The following is an 18,379-nucleotide window of genomic DNA, read 5'->3' on the forward strand; positions in this document are numbered from 1 at the left end:
GATCCAAACAGTGACCATATGCATATGGGTTGTTTGCTGGGTTGTGGATTACTTTTGAAACAATAGGTGAAAGACAACCCATTTCTCCAAAAGCTGATGACAAATGCAGACAGATCAATTTACTTCTAAAATATTTATCAAATGTACCTGTGGGTAAGGTGCATTTTCAAAGAACAAACTCCTCCTTCAATGATGGGATTTATGCTTCTATTTGCAGCTTGGTGTTTTGGCTCTGCTAAATTTGCTCCTGGTTTTATGTTGCCACCATTCATCATATTATCTGAGCAATTTCCAGACAATAACAGGCAATTATAAATTCCTGAGAACAGGAACATTTGTGGGTTGTTTCATTACAAATGGGAACTAACTTTAAATAACTCCTCACTAGTCTTTTAGATAAAATTCCTAAACTCTCAAGGATCCTTGAGCTGCAGACTCACAGCCACTCACTATGGGGGCTGGTTAGAGTCTCCATCCCTGTTTGACTCAGGCAGTTTGTTTTTCCTTTGTAGGCAGGGGTTAAATACTGGCAAAGTGGAATTCTTTAGTTGCCATTTGTTGTATCCTTAAAAATATTCCAGTATAAAGATTATGAGCAAGCTTGCTGATGGTAAGACTAGGTTTGTCTAACTTCTCTGGAAGCTCTGCTTGTGAATAGCTGTAAAGTTTCATCTTGACTTCTCAATACTTTCAATTTAGTTTCAGCATGAAACCTGGCAAGCCTCATTTGTTTTGTGTTGCAGTTGCATTAGTCTAAGAGTGCACCAAAAAGACCCCATAACTGAACTTTATGAGAATATTATCCTGCAGCAACACACAGGATCACAGGATGATCAAGTTTGGAAGAGACCTTCAGGATCACCTAGTACTACCATCAACCCAGCACCACCATAATGACCCCTAAACCATGTCCCCAAGTGCCACATCCAGATGCCTCTTGAACAGAGATGCTGAGTGCACCACCTCCCTGGAAAATTCTTTCCCAATATCTAATTTAAACCTCCTCATGTGCAACTTAAGACCATTTCCTTAATGCGATGTAGACCCGACCAACCCCCACCTGGCTACAACCTCCTTTCAGGTGATTGTAGAGAGCAATGAGGTTCCCCTGAAATTTCTTTTCTCCATACTGAAAAACCCCCATCTCCCTCAGCCACTCTTGACTTGTGCTCCAAACCCTTCACCAGCTCCATTGCCCTTTTCTGGACCCTCTCCAGCACCTCAATGCCCTTGAAGTGAGGGGCCCAGAAATGAGCATGGGATTCAAAGTGTGGCCTCACCAGCACCAAGTACAAAGGGACGAGAACTGCCCTGGTCCTGCTGGGCACACTGTTCTTGATACAGGCCAGGTTTCCATGGGCCATCTTGACCACCTGCCTCATGTTCATCTGTTTGTTGACCAGTACCCCCAAGCCCCTTTCTGCTGGGCAGCTGTCACACCCCAGTCATACTCCAGCCACTTAAAGGGCTAAACCCAAAGGTTCTCTTGCTCTAGGTAGACACAAAGGTGGAATACCAACCAGATGTCATGAAGAAGTAAAATTCACACAAAAGTTTACTGGCAAACTATGGGAAATCAGGGAACTTTGTCATATGATTCAGTTAAACATAACACTTATCACAGCATAGACTTAGCCCACTGATCATAGAAAACCCATTTGATATAATGTTCCATGAAAAGAGAATTAGAAGAAGAAGAAAGGAATAAAAAGAGAAGGATAGGAAAGATATAGAAAATCAGACATATAGCTAACAGCTCCTGGGTTCCAGTGATGTAAAACTTCAAGATGAAGGTAGAGTTAAAGGACAATGTGCTTGCCTACTGGTCAGGCTTCTTAAACCCTTGGCCCATTCTGGGCCTTCCTCCCAGATGGGATGGCAGTCGCTTGGCCACTCAGGAGCTGGCTTAGGTGACACTGAGGGGCTGCTTCTGGTATGTCATGACTGACAGACACTGTGGGACTGGGGAGTATGGGGAGCAAGGCGCTACCTCACCAGAGCAAGGTCTGACCCACTCCCTACCACACATTCCAAAAAGCACAAGATGTCTCAAACCATATTCCTCTGTTCAGTCTCTGGCAGAAGCTCTCAAGCCCCTCTTCCCCTACCCTGGAGCACTGCATGGGGTTGTTGTGACCCAAGGGCAGGACCCAGCACTTCACATTATTGAACTTCATGCAGTTGTCCTCAGCCCATCAGTCTAGTCTGTCTAGATCCAAGTGTACAACCTTCCTACCCTCCAGCAGATCAACACTCTCACCCAGCTTGGTATTGTGAACTTACTGAGGATGCCCTTGATCACTTTATCCAAATTAATGATACGAATATTAAACAGGGCTGGCCCCAACACCAAACCCTGGGGAACACCACTCAGGACCAGCCACCAGCTGGATGAGGCTCAATTCACCACTACTCCCTGAGTTCAGCCATCCAGCCAGGTTTTGGCACTGTGAGAGTGCACCCATCCCAGCCATGAACAGCCAGTTGCTCCAGGAGAAAGCTGTGAGAGACAGTGTCAAAGGCTTTACTGAAGTCTATGTAGATCACATTCACAGATTTTCTCTCATCCACTAACTGGGTCACTTTCTCATGGAAGGAGACCAAGTTGGTCAAGCAGGACCTGCCTCTTGTAAACCTATGTTGTCTGGGCCTCATCCTCTGGTTGCCCTGCACTTGCCAGGTGATGACACTCGCGATGATCTGCTCCATGACCTTCCCCATTTGTGAGGTGATGATGACAGACCTGCAATTACTGGGATCGTCCTTCCAACCCTTCCTGTAGGCAGGCATCACATCTTCTAGTTTCCAGTCACCTGGGAGTTCCCTGGTTAACCAGGACTGCTTGTAAATGATTGACAAACTCTTTTGCGAGCTCCCTTGTTACTCTCAGGTGCATCCCCTCTGGGCCCAGAGATTTGTAGGTGTCTAATTGGCATAGAAGGTCATTAACCATTTCCTCTGGATTGTGGTGAATGATGAGATATATGTAAGTAACCAAAACACTATTAAAAACCAAAATTGTTTTCAGATGTTTGTGTTCAAACTGTGAGTCAAAGGAAATAGGTCTCAAATGGCAAAACATTTTTTGCCGCCACCATTCTGGAGTAGAAAATAATGAAAATCAACCAATGAAACAACTAACAAGCAATGCCCCTGTATTAAATAAGGCCAAGGTTGTTATCAAAGAGTTATTCAGAAATCCGAATGGAAAGATCTACCTGGGACACCTGTGTTGTAAAGGAAATGTTTGCTAGCAGAACCTTCAGAGCAAGTTCATACTTGTTTCTGCTTTTAAGATAGAATATAGAACAGAAATCAGCAGCACCAAAAAGCTTGCTAGCTTTCTTACCCATATTGTAGATGTGTTAACAGACTGAGTCAGAGGTTGTTGCAAACCTGAAATTTAAGGATACTTCCTTTCTGAGAATTTTGGCTGGCTAGAAATGATCTTAAAAATAGATAAAAAGCATGATCTTTTACAGGATGTTTTCAGCTGCAGGAGAAAATTTTGAATGCTTTTTAAGTATATTAACATAAACACAAATGAAGAGAAGTTATTGCATTTCTCTGTGTTTTCAATGCACCCAGGGGTTATGCCTGCACAGTGTCTCAGGTATAACTGTGTATTATGTAAACTGCATCTTTTAAAAGTATGTCAGCAAGTATTGAACTGCTTCCTTTTGATCACTAAATCGGCTCAATTTTACCTAGCTAAGGAAGGATGTCTGCTTCCTTGACAAAGACATTTCTCATTTGCATGAAGCTTTTAGCCTCTTAATCTTTAGGGACTCCAGGGAGTCAAAGCACTCCTTCTGCATCAATAACCCTTCACATCAAATATCTGTCAAGAGAAGTACCTGAGATGTTTGCTCCTGCTGCAAATATTCTTTAGTTTTTCTGTCCTTGCGTTGGCTCTCAGGGTTCTTCTGTTGGCCTTCTGCTCTTCTTTGCCCAGATACATCTGTTGACATTGACATTTCCAAAATTATGATTCTGCAATGGGGTTTTCATGGAACTGTGTGAGAATGGTGCATGATTTCATCCTAATAACAGGATGAGCTTCAGTGGATGTGCGAGAGAGCTGGTGATGAGTGGTGTCCCTTAGGGGTCTCACTGGGACTAATACTGGTTTTGTTGGTGACATGGACAGTGGGATTGAGTGCACCCTCAGCAAGTTGGCTGATGACACTGAGATGCGTGGTGCAGCCAGCACTCTGGAGGGAAGGGATGCTATCCAGGGGGACCTGGGCAGGCTTGAGAGGTGGGCCCATGGAAACCTCATGGTGTCCAGTGAAGTGAACTGCTAGGTTCTACACCTGGGTTGCAGCAACCCCAGGTACACCTAAAGGGCTGAGTGAAGAAGCAAATCAGAGTAGCCCTGCAGAGAAAGATTCGGGGGTGATGGTTGATGAAAAACTCAACATGAGCTCACAGTGTGTGTTCTCAGGCCAAAAAGCAAACAAATCCTGGGCTACATCAAAAGGAATGTGGGCGGAGAACGCGATTTTTCTTCTCTAGTCTGCTCTTGTGAAACCCCACCTGGAGCATTTTGTACAGGTCAGGTGCCCCTAACATAAGAAGGACATGGAACTTCTGGAGCAAGCACAGAGAAGGGCCACAAAGTTGATAAGAGGAGTAGATTACCTTTCCTACGAAGACAGGCTGAGAAATTTTGGGCTGCTCATCCTGGAGAAGAGAGGGTTGTGTGGAGACCCCAAAGCAACCTTCCAGTATCTGAAGGGGGCCTACAGAGAAGCTGAAGGGGGACCTTTCATCAAGAGCTGTAGTGATGGGACAGGGAGTAAAGGGTACAAACTGCAAGAGGGGAAATTTAGGTTAAGTATTAGGAAGAAATTCTTTACTATAAAGATGGTGAGATACTGGAACAGGTTGCCCAGGGATGTTGTGGATGCCCCAAATCTGGCAGTGTTTCCAGGCCATCTTATATAGGGCCTCAAGCAACCTGATCTAGTGAGAGGTGTCCCTGCCCATCACAGGGGGTTGGGATGAGATGATCTTTAAGGTTCCTTCCAGCCTTAACCTTCTATGATTCTATTAATGAAAGAGCTGTATTCCTTAATGAGGTTTTTCAAGAGAAAAGCTGTGTTACTTGGGAGGGCAAAGCAGAGGCACGACTGTGACCCACCACCTGTGCTTGAGGAACATGGTGGTAAACAGCAGCTGCTCAAAGAGCAGAAAGCTCAGGTGCACAGTGGCAGGGTTGTTAGAGGGCAAAAAAAATCTATAATGATTCTGTAGCTCCTTCTACTGCTCTTAGGCATACCTGGGTGACTTCTGGGGCAGGGGACAGCAGAGGAAATAAAAGGACTTAGCCACCAAGGTACTTTGGGAGGCATTACATAGCATATGCAAAGCCTGTATGTCTGAAGGAGTTTCTGAAGGCTGCCTGCAGTTCTAGGAAGAAGCCAGATGCTTTCCTGTGTCTGTACAAAAGCAACTGTGGTATATCTTAGTTTCTTAAGATAGTTACATTCTACTCAACTTTCATTTTTAAGAGACCTTGCCTCCACAGTTTTATTCTGTTCTGTTCATGTGACAGCTTATGTGAATGAGGCCTTCTTTCCATTTCCCTTCCATGATGCCACCCCTTTTCTCTTTATCTCTCTTTCTGTCTTGAAAGAGAATTTTTTTTAATTATCTGCCTTTAAAAACTCACTTTGTTCCATTTTTTGTCAACAGGGTCTAAAATATAAGTGCTATTACTAACACAGCAAATGCAGATCATTTTTAGCTATAACAACAACTAGGCATTCATATCCATTAAATGCTAAAATAAATTAAAAAGTTTTGATGCAATCCAGTATAAAAATGTGTTCATTTTGCTTACAACATTTTTGATGCTATCCACATTAATGAAAAGATACTGGGTTGGATCCACTGTATCATTACCAAAATTTCTAGTTAATTGAGGACATCCAAGATTTCACTTATCACTCATCCCAAACAATCAAAAAAGGATATATAATCAAGGTGGGGAAAACAGGATTAAAATACATACATATTTTCTTTGAAATTTTAATCAGATTTAAGGATTCAGTCATGAATGGTGGAATTGGAATATCCATGAAGGAAGCACTTTTGCTTTGTCTTCTTTAATGGGTGTTGATGCTTGTCAACTAAAATTCCAACATGGGGGATTTGTAGTCACAAAGGAAGCTTATTCAAATAGATAATCTACAATGGGATATTTCTCAATAGTCTAAACAAATAGTATAAGATCAGATGTAAAGTAAAGTTATTAGAATGATAGAAAGAAAATATTTAAAGGATTTATCTGTATTACATGGGTAAGAGATAAAACTAGAACATCCTTTAACTTGGTGTACTTTTTATATGTTCCAGTGATGAGAATACCTTAATTTAACAGTCAGGTGATCTACAATGGTTTGCATCTTTAATTTATTACTTACACATTCCTCAATGCCTTGTTACTTACTTTATTATAAATTACTAGACAAGCAACATTAATGAAATTAAGTAAATTGATTAAGTGTAGAGAGATTCAATTTTGTTTGATGAAAAATTATTTGCAAGCAAAATAGTGGTGAACGGGTTGGCTGTGAGCTTCATGGGCTTAGTCACAGTCCTTAGTTCCTAAAACAGTTGAAGATCACACTTTGTGAAAAAAAAAAGATGAGTTGTTCTACTTCTGTGTCTAAGCTTGCAGTATAATCTGGGATTTAGATGCTATTTCTCCCACATTTTTGGCTTGGAACTGATTTCCAGTGATTTGAATTAATGTGGAGTTATTTGGAAACTTTAGTTTTACTTGAGGTGTTTTTTTATTTTTTATTAAACAAGCAAAGGAAAGCATTTTGTCTTTCTTTAGAGGCTGTGTATTTCCAGTCAGTGTAGCTTTCTTGCTAAACATCAAAGTATTATTTTTCAGAGACATTTGAGGGGAAAAAGTTTGTGTTTCTTCTAGAGCTACAGTTGTAGGTGCCATCCAATTTATCTGTTAAAGAAACCAGTTCATGCCATTTTATACTTGTTCAAGTCCATCTGAAAACTATCCTGAAATTACCGTTTCAGCTGAAAAAGCATATAAGGCTTTCTGAATCAGACTTAGGGGAGAGAGCAAGGCACATATTGAGAATGTTTTCAGTGGCAAAACATATACATTCATTTACTATCATAAACATATACATTCACTTACTGTCAAATTGGGGAGATAGATAAAAGTTACAGACACACACAAACACAGGGAAACACACAGAAGGCATTTCTGCCATGTTTATATTGCATGCTTTCATGAAAAAAATAATTTGTGTGTGCTTGTTCTTTCCAGGGCTGTGGCCTTGAGTCTTTTCATATATCAGCCTTTCTCCATGCAAATTTACCACAAATAAGGTATTACACCCTGGTCCTGTAGATGAGGGTACTTCAGGTCCGTGTTAATAGATCCTCTGGGGCAGATAAGAGTGAGTGATCAGTGTTTATATATGCATTCAATCTCAGATTTCTGAGTAGCCAGTGGCTCTTTTACAGTCTTTCAAGGGCAGCAGCCAAAATGGGACAAACTGCCTTTTCTTTGCCAGATCTCAGTTTACATACTCTTGTCAGAATTGTAATTTCTTCCACCTCTGCTTATGGATCATGCCAGTTGTTATGAGGGATGGCCATAGTGAGAGGATAAAAATTATCACTAAGATTTCTTCATGAGGGGAGAGCCCCCATCGACTCTCCCTTCAGTCACCCTCTGGGATCAGTGTCTTTCTCTCCAGTACCCTCTCTGGGGGCTGGCTTGACTTCTCCCAGAGAAAATCTTGCAAGAGATCCAGATCATGCCAGAAAACTCAACAACCTTCAATCAGTCCTTCATATCCAAGGGATCCTGTAATGCCCCAGCCTATTTGATGAGTTTAGGGGAAGATAGTTTGGTTTACTCTGGGCAGTGCATGAGAGAAACAACAGTTCTCAGGAGGTTCAATAACTGGTTCATTAACCCAGAAAGGGTTAATGTTTTTCTCTCCATTTACTTTCTCCAAGAATCAGCTTGACTTTCTAATGGAGAAAATCTTACAGCAGGTCTGGGTTACCACAAAACCTTTAAACAGGTCTGATGTGTCCAGGTCATACCAAAAAGAGAAAAATTATAGTAGTGGGGAGCAGTCAAGATCAGACATTTCCTGGGTTGCCATGATCTTCAGGCAGAGATTCCAGGTTTGACTGGAAATCAGTTCTCCTTTGTCCAGGGCTCTGGCTGTTGTCCCTGTAGAGAAATCTGCTCAGCACTTTTCAGAGTAATCCTCCAATTTAATGCTACAACCCACCCCTGAAGGCAGAGGTGACTGAGGTTCTTGTTAGGAGATCCCTTGGGATGGATTAGAGTGCATTGACACGAAATGACCGGTGTTTATAAATGTATATAGGGCAGGTTTATTTTCAACACTGGCTTGCCTTGTCAACAATCCACTTGTGTGGCAAAGCACCATGAAGTTTGATGTCTTGTGATGCTGGGTGAGGTACAGGCACATAAAGAAATAACAGACTTGCATTCTAATTAGCAGAAGCTGTGAGTGGTGAGGATGACAAGAAAGGGATGACAGAGCAACACATGTAAAGGATGCTATTGTGAGTAACTGAGTGGTTCTAAGTCATATCAGGGGCTGTGAGAAGTTTTGCAGATGACTGCTGTTTGATTGATGCTAGTGAGCATTACAGCAAAACAACCTGAAGAAACAACACCAGAACAAGTTGAAGAATGAGCTAATAGATAGAGGACAATTATCCTCAATGTGTGAAGTAATATTTTATTATGCTAATATTTCCTTGAAAAATGGTGGCACTAAATAAGCTAGGGGTTGAAAAATAAGGGCAGATAGCAATGAATCCTCAGATTAAGTACACAAAGAATGTAAGCAGCCCACAGCAGAATTGTGTGTTAATTACTCAGATCTCCCATGTGATCTGGCAGGAGAGACCCTAAGGAAACAGTTACTGCCCATGGCAAGGTAGCTGGTGAGTGTCAACCAATCTGGAGAAATCTCTTCTTAGTTAAGCAAATTATAGATAAATCCTGCCAAAGTACCTCCTTTCAATGTGAGGAATTCACAGTGCAGGCAGTAAGAGATGTTCCTATCTGTTGATTTGACAGTCAACATCACAAGACTACAGAGATCACTTCTATACCAATCCATCTGTTGAGATAAGACTTTGTGCTTCCACTGCCTCTGCTATAAGTGACTTCAGGAAATTTCAAAACACATTTTGAGCCAAATTAAAATCAGAGGGTGGATCAGACCTCCTTGGAAGACTGAAAACAAGAAAAATATCCTCTGCTTAACTTTCTTGTATAATTCTAAGATTTCTTACCTGCCGCCAAGGACAGTACACATCAGTAAGTAATTTTTGTCTTTAAGAATGATGTGATTCTTGTATCCAGTCCCAGAAACTTGAAGAGGCCAATGAATATATGAGAAATACATGAAATAGGGACTTCTGTCCTAAATAATCTATGGAATGAACAGGACTGAATGAAGCAGTCGAAGTTGCCTTTAGAATGCTGGCAATGTCTGGGGACAGTGTCTGGATCCTCACTTTTGGGATGAACACAGGCTCCCTGATTTGTCTGTTGAGAACTGTCTGGAACAGATCCAACTTTGAAAGAAGGTGATTACCATGAAGAAAAGATTTTTCCAGACTGATCCAAAATCAGACAAGACTGTCATTTTGAGCTTCTTCACAGACAGGAATTATTATAAATAGAATGGCCCAAATTGCAATAAGGACAGTTCTATTTAATTTTTTCTATTAGGCTTGCAAAGCATTTAGTTCATGCCCTGGTATACATTTATGGTGAAATGCTCTCTCAAGTACTCAAAATAGTATGTAGGATGCTAAGGATGAATTATTTATGACCTTTCATTTTGTCTGTTCCAAGAAGTACTTAGATTATCATTCCTTTGTGATTGACAGTTTTGTGAAAGTACCTGGCAGGTACTTCCAACCATAATTTTTATCCCATGTTTTAACATGTACTTATATATTATTATTTATTACTGATAAAACTTTCATTGACTTCTATGGGAGCAATGAAATTCTGCATTTTTAGTAAATCTCAGCTGCAGAATCACATTCATGTAGATTAAAATCTTAAACTCCCAGTGACTCATTAGATATAAAACGAAACCTTCTCAAAGGCTTTTGAGTTTTTTGGATTCATGTGCACATATGCTTATGGGGATGAGTCAAATGCTCTAACTTTTGAATATTTAGAACAGTCTCACTCTTGAACTTCAGAAAATTTTGACATTGAATTTTCATGTTATTTAAGAAAAAATTGTAAGGAGGAAAAGTACACAGAAACAAAAAGGGAGTATTAGAAGTGTCACACTGTTTGAAGTGCCTGTATATGCCTAGAATTTTGTTATGAAGCCATTTGACAAAACCACTGTGAAAATTTCTGTCAGTAACTTTCTCTTCTGTGCTCTAAGAGCCACACAAATAGCGCTGTCACTTCAGAAAAATGTCATGCTTGATATTCACCAAATAGTACTTTACTGTTATCTATAGCTCAGGTTGGTTTATTTACTATTCTGAAGAAGCTCGGAAAAAGTTTCTATTGGAAATGCATGAGTATGGGAAAGTTTTAGTTTTTCAAACTTCAGCCATTTTGGAGTTACTGAAATTTGAACAATGTACTGCTGTCTTAATCAGAGTAATGTGTGTTGCTGTTGTTGCTGACCTCTGCCAGACGTTCGCAGGTGAAACTTTCTATCAGTTTATCACTCAAAAGACAAGTCAGCCAAGGGAAGTCGGTTTCATTCTACTCATCCACAAGCATCCTCCTTGGAAATAATCTCTTCCTGCTTGGGAGAGATTTTAACCTTGTCTGTAGTTTTTGAAGAGGTGCATTCCCAGGTCTGTGTGTCACATGCCACTTACTTTCTCAGCCCTTTAACTGGCAAGTAAAATGCAAGATGAATATTTCTGTTTCCCCAAGAAGGAATCTGTTTCCAGTACCACCCACCTTCTGAGAAGTCCTCCCAGCCATCTTTGGACTGGGAATCCCACTGGGTGCCTTTACTATGTCAGAGCAAACCCAGGCACTGCTGAACCCTGAGGGCTGTGCTGGGGAGCAGGACAGGGCTTGTCAGTGGGTTAGAACAGCTCTGGGATGGCTCCCAGGTGACTTCCCAAAGCTGTAGCTGACAAAGATTTTCCATCAGGTTCCTTTCATCTTTTTGCCTGTGAATGGCTCTACTCCTGCTGATGTTAATAGTCCTGTTTTTTCTCACAAAGTTCTGTCATCTTTCCTGCTGTTGCTCTTTGTCTTTCCATTTCTTCTGAAATCGCTGGGGGCTTATATTCTTTTCTAGCTTTTTTTCTCCTTCGTCCTCTATTTTCATCCTGGAAAATCTGCTTAGATTCTCAGCTGCTCTTATCTTCCACCATGTTGTAGTGCCTGTTGCTGAATAAAAAATATCCCTGTTTGTTTTCTGTCTTCACTTTCTCTCACACAGAAATCCTTTCCCTGTGTACCTGTTGCTTCTTTCCAGGATTTCATGCCCACAGAATGTTCAGAGACTGAATAGAGATCATTTAGTGACTCACATGCTGCCATGCAAGGCACAGATGACAGATGCTGGTGCAAGATGTCAGCAAAAGTGACTGAATGCTATAACTTGTTTGGTCACCTCAGGCAAGTCATCTCTCTTCTTTGTTTCATCTCGAAAATGGCTTTAATAATATCTAATGCCTTTGTGATTTATGGATAGAAAACACTATGCACAATCCAGTTGTAAATTACTGTTGTTGCTATCAATTTATTATTATTATTATTATTATTATTATTATTATTATTATTATTATTATTATTATTATTATTATTATTATTATTATTATTTCTTCTGCAGTCTAATTTTTCCCTTTAGCTCCTTCCAGTTAAATTAATGTTTATTTCAACATCCTGAAAGTACATGCAAATTTACCAATAAAGAGCAGCTTGTTATTATGAGGCTCATCTTTCACAATACAAATCTAAAGGGTTAAAGGGAGGGCTACATTTGTGATATTTTGCTTTTAAGATATTTAGTTGATATTCAAGTGTCAGCTGTGAAACCTGCTTGTTGGTCAGCTAAGCTTTTATTCTCAGAATCCTTTTTGTGAGTGGTTAGGAAACAACAAAACACGTACTGGATATTTGGGAAAATGGTGCCAACTGGATTCTTTAATGGTGAATGGTGGGTTGTCCCTTTCTAATTCCATGAGATAGAGAGCTGTATCCTGTATGAATGACCAGGATGCAGTCTCCAACTGACTAACATTTATCAAGAAAAAGGTGATCCTCTTTCATGTCAGTGTCAGACATTGAACTGCACTGAAGAATTCAGGATGCTACTCATACAGGAGAGTTGATTCACTAAGAAAAGGTTTCCATATACTGAGGATTGCTATTTTCTTTTAACAAATTTGTATGGCAAAACCACTAAAAGTAGGTTAAACACTGCTTAATGGAGTCTTTCTGCTTTTCTTTCATTTTTATTTATCCCTACTTTCCCAAACAGCACCATTTGTACTCCTGATTTCTGGCTGGATATCTGGGAACAGAGGGTGAGGTTAGGGGAAAAAAAAATTCTGAACATTAAGGTGGAATTTAGGCCTTCTAATTTCAGCATGAAAACCCAGGAAGTGGGAGGTGTGGGTTATGGTCCTTGCTCCTCATTATGCATTCAGCTAAGGAGTTAGACTCACTCTTGTTCTCCTGGTTTGATGAATCTTGCATTCCTGGATGAACATCTTCAAAGAAGCTTTCAAAGTTACTTTCTGTCTGGATTTACTTTGCAGGAGCTGTGCATTTGAATGCCCTTAACCAAAGACCAAGTGGACTCTGTCTCGTGTACCAGGTGAGAGGTTCAACCAGTAGGTCACTACCCAGCAGAAAGGGAGTCCCCATCACTTTTGGAAGTCTCCTAAAATGGGTATCTAAAACACTCACACCATTGTGTTCAGCTGTTGTCAGACTCTCACATGAGTATGCCATATCTATATACAAACATCTATCCTCCACCAAGAGATGGACAGCTTTTTATAGAATTCCTGTTTGGATTTGGGTCTGAATCATGGTTTATTTTTAATTTTTAGCTTTTTTTTCCCTCTCACTGGAATATACTTAGATGTCCAGTTTGTTTCTTCATGATGCACTTCTCCTGGATTTGATATCCTGAAAGAATGAGTGAGGACACTGCACATCATTCTGCCTAAATACCTCCTTTGTATTTGGTTCTTTAATCTGAACAACTGAGAATATGTCTTTAAAGCAGTTTGTTACAAACCACTTAAAATCTGCCTCACACATAGTTCATTAAATGCTGAGTGATGAACACATCACACATTTATTCAAAATGACCTCTCTAATTAGCAGCTGTAAAAGAGCTGTCTGATCTCCTCCATTTATCTAAATGTACTGCAGCTTGTGCCTGTGGTCTCATGTCTTGTTAGCTCTGTTTCAACCAATTTCTTCAGTCATTGGTAAATCAGCAGGAATTAAGGCAGCTCAGCATTTTGAAAGATCCTCCTGCTTTTCTAGGTGCTCAGATGTGGCACACATCCACGTTTCATCCCAAATTCTGGGATGAAAGCCCTGAGAGCCACTGCTCTCCACCATGGCAAACACCACCAGGAGTAAGGCAGAGCTCCCCAGTGCTCAGGAAGCTCCTGTTTGGATTGTTTATGGCTTTGGGCAGCTCTCCACCTGCCTGTATGAATGATAATGCAATAACACAACCATTAACATTTACAGTACAAATGATAAATCCAATTAAAAAGGAGACAGTGAAAACCCCTTGCCATGGCAATGTTCCACATGAAAGAGGCATGTACAATATTTTACTTAAAAAAACTGTGGGATGAAATTAGGAGACCAATGAATGTATTTTTGAGGCTCTTTTCTTTGTCTATTGACTGCCACTTCAGATCAAGATTACTAAATCTATACAGTGCAGATACTGAAACTCCTCTGTATTAATCCATTATTATTTTCTCTTTCCATGGCAGTATAATGATATGCTGCATATTTATAATCTCAGAAGCAGGCTCTGATTCAGTCACTCACACCACCTCTGTTTAGCAGTGTTTACTTTAAACCCATGGTTAAGTTCAGTTGAACACATTTGTTGAGAACTCAGCATCTGTCAGAAAGATGTTGCTGGGTCTACCTGGACTTTTGATCTGACCCAGAACGTCCATTTATTTATTCTCAAGTATGTTCCTAAATCAGGAAAATGCACTGTATTTTATAAAGACCATATAGAGCCATTATTAATGTCCCACAATTCTTATGTATTAAATACCAACAAAAGAATTCAATAGCTGCTTCTCTCAGAAGAAACACTTCTATCCATTTTTTTGGTAATACCTTTTATTTCTATAAAGTTTGTGTGAAGTGGTCTTTAACAGAAGACAGATGAAATGAAATGCCTGCAAGTCAGGCATACAAAATTTTCTGTCTCTGGATCTCTTCCATTAATTCCTGTTTTTTCTAAATCTATGAACAATATTCTGCTGTGAGATGCTGCATGTGTTTTGCATGTAGGTAGCAGCTGGATAACAATTACAGGAGGGCAGCTTGCCAACCAACTGTCAAGTGCCAAATTGGATTGGATAGTCAAAGGAGTATAAATATTTTGGTTCAAAGTTTAAGATATTGAAGTATATCATTTGGCACCAAAAGCTTTTTGTAAATCATTTTTCTTACTCTGCAGTCATGAATCATTCCAGCAGTGGGTATATACATTAGTGATTCCAGCCACAAGCTGCTGAAATTTGATGTTGGCTGATGCAAAAATGTAGCTATTACAGTGATTTGACATCTAGCTCCACATCTTGAGTAGACACCACTACCCCATTTAAAACTAATTCCTCAGGAGTGACATCTCATGCACAGGGATTATGAGTCATTAAATAATCATTTGGTAACACAGTGCATCCCTTGCCTCTGGAAGTGGTGTTCAGCATGGTGCCTACTCAATTAATCAACCTTAAAATAATACTTTCCACTCTTCTAAATTATACTTCCCTTTTCAAGTTTTCAGAAAGGGCTCATTTAACTAGAACATGATTTTAAAGGTAGAAATGAGCCTGGGCAATGTAACTGGGGTTCAGATTTGAGCTCTGTCAAAGGGCTGACTGATTGGATGTGGTGCCAAATGTTACCTTATGGCTGATTTGAATTGGTCTGCTGGTGCAAGTCAGAAGGAAAATCATCAGATGGAGCTCCCTGATGACCTTTCCTGCAGAAGGAAACCTGTGGAGCATGGAAGTGTCCTGTGAAGAGCTTCAGCAATCCTCATTTGTTTTAGTGGCCTTTTGGGGCTCTGAGCATCAGGGAGCATTCCAGTGCAGTTGGGGTATCCCTGATCAGTGACCACTTCTGGCCTAGGCTTATTTGTCCATGAAGGAGAGCATTTAGTTACCACACTCAGTCTGCTTGTAACAAATACAGCCTGAGTACTTTAAAGCAGAGATTTAAAAACTATTTTTATAGGATACCAGGGGGGCAGCAGCTGTTGGGAACAGCAGTATCAGTGAAGACAAGGGCAGATCTGGCTCTGTGTCAGCTTGTATATGGCTCAAAATAGCTCCTGCACTATTAATGACACGTATTATAGCTGATAACTCCTATTAGCCTCAGCTTTGCAGCTGAAACTCCTGCAAGTCTGGCTTCCAGCCCATGACCATTTAATTCATGTTCTATAAATGTAATTCAGTATTCAGGTCTGAGTTAAAATTTCTTCAGATTTGGGGTTTTGGCCTTGACTCAGCACTTCTGAAAATGAAAATACATGGAAATACCCTACTGAAAATATATACTGAATTAACCATATTTAATGGATTTTTGATTTGAGAAAGCATTTTTGTTTAAAATATAATTTTATAAGCACTTAAAATGAATATGCACTTGAAACTATTTATTAGTTGTCTTATAACTGTATTCATCCTCTTGCATGAAAAAGCAGTGACTTCAGCAAAACTTTGCCACTTTATCTTACTCAAAGGCTTGACCACAGGCTGAATGATTGTAAAACTATTTGTGTAGATGAAGTTACAGGACACAAGCAAAGATTGTTGCTGTAACAAGAAACATTGCTATTCTTCTTGTGATTGAACTGGTCTAATGGCATCTTTAAACATTTCTTTTTCTTCAGTAGGGCTTGATAACATTAAGCTACAGTAAATAAAATGTTAAAAAATTGCACATTTAATGGCAAATGGTCGCAGAGTAATTGAATTGTTAGGGTTGGAAGGGACCTTGGGAAACCATTTAGTCCAGCCCCCAGATTCTTGGTCCATTAAAAATATTTTTAAATTCAGTTACTAGGCCTTTATGAATGATTGTAAATTTGTGGTTAATGAATGATTTGACCTTTATGAATGATTTCATGTAATGCAGTTTTGTAAGCTTAAATTTACCAGGAAATAACAGTCATTCACATGTGACTGATTGTTCATTTGCCTTTTTGGTGGGACTATTTTTCCCTTTGAATTAATCTCTTTAAAAGTAGTTATCTGGTTGTCTATGCTTACTCTATAATCAAGGAAAGAGTTGAGTAGTCTTCTGAGGACACTTATCTTTTTTTCCAGTGACAATAGAGAAAACTGAAGGAGCCAACTATGTTGGCCAGCTATGTTGTCCTCATGCCATGTAATGGCATGAGGACAAGAACAGATTCTGCCAATTAAGATAGAAAAGATAAACCTCACTGTAATCATATTCCATATGATAACCCCACTGTACCAATCATATTCCATCTGCTCATTGGCAGTTTGCTCTTCCAGTGGAATAGGCCAGAACTTTGACTGCATATTTTTCATAAGATGCTTAATTTTTCCTGTACCAGTTGTTCTCTATTGTCAGAGAGGAGCACCATGATCAGCTCTGGCCTCCCTTAGAGGAAGGATGTGGGACTTTACTGGGTGAATTTGTTTGAGTACTAGACTGCATCTTTTTGCCTGAATGACTAGAGTCTCAGCTTTCAGCTGTAGTATCTTTCCAGATCTTTGTCTGCTGGTTGGATATCCCTTCATCATACGTTGAATGAATTCAGCTCATGTCTTAACCCTTTATTGATAAGCTTAATCAATTCAGGTCTTTGAGTCATTCATTTTATGATTTTTTTTCCAATCCCTTTATATTTCTCATGGTTCTAGTCTTATTCCTTATCGAAATGTGGATACTGTCACTGGACTGTATCCTAGTGCCAATTTTGCAGATGATAGAATTTCCCCAGTCTGTTATCCCTTTTGGTTACAACATTTTGCTGTAGCTCATATTCAACAGATTATCCAGTATGGTTTGAAAATTGATTTCAGAATTATAATTTTCTAAGACTAAGTTTGCTCTTCTGTAAGGATGACATCTGGCTTCTTGTCCTGTTTTGGCATGAAACCGTTTTAAATTGCACAGATTTTGCCTTCACCTTTTTTTTACCAGCTTCTTGTACATGATGTATTCCCTGCTTCATTTGAAATTCCTCTGGTATCTGTACACCCACAAGCTTTATCAGCAACACTTTCATACTGAGTCATCAATAAAAACATTACATGGCATGAGGACAAGGACAGATTCTGGGAAAGCCAAACCAGGACACTGCAACTTAGTAGATCCTTGGTTTACAGTCCAGATCCTACCTATTAACTATTTCTGTAATTCCAGATGTAGGATTTATGAAATAGAAGTGTCTGTTTGAAAAACACAATGTTCCCACTTTAAAGCTGTACCAGCTTCTCTTTGCACCCAGTTAGTTGTTTATGACACATGGCTCATGAGGCACTCCTTGTCAAAGGGACACTGAGGTATTTCAAAGAAGCTTTGACCTGCAGTGTCTGGATGTGAGGGACAAATATCTGGCTATGTGCAGGTTACAGGTGTGAAGTTTACAGCCCTTTTTCTTGCCATTGCTTGGGATGTTGTCTGCATAATACAATTTATTGGGTATATCCAGAGGCAAATACAAAATTATTTTTTTTTACAGACAATGCTAAGTAAATTCTGTTTTGTTATTGAATTAAAGACTACTGTGAAATAACCCTGAGCATCTCTTGAAATTTGCTCCAGTGTCCTGGTGGCGAAGCACAATTTGGGTCTTACAGCCTCTAGAATAACCACACACACTGTTTAAAGATGCCTTTGTCTTACAGACACCATATTCACATTTAAAAAATCACAAATCTCAGAGGTTTTTAGATTTGGGTGCTGTTCGGGGCTGGATTAACTAATGTGTAGATTCCTGTAGGATAAAAGTCAAACTGGATGAATGGTAGGGAGAATAACATTCTATTCACAGAAGGACCAACATCAATTCACTTCCTTATTAGTGACATGGTAAAAGGTCAGAGGGGCACTGATGTATGTTTG

Source organism: Melospiza georgiana, chromosome 2, assembly GCF_028018845.1.
Source record: "Melospiza georgiana isolate bMelGeo1 chromosome 2, bMelGeo1.pri, whole genome shotgun sequence".
NCBI lineage: Eukaryota > Metazoa > Chordata > Aves > Passeriformes > Passerellidae > Melospiza > Melospiza georgiana.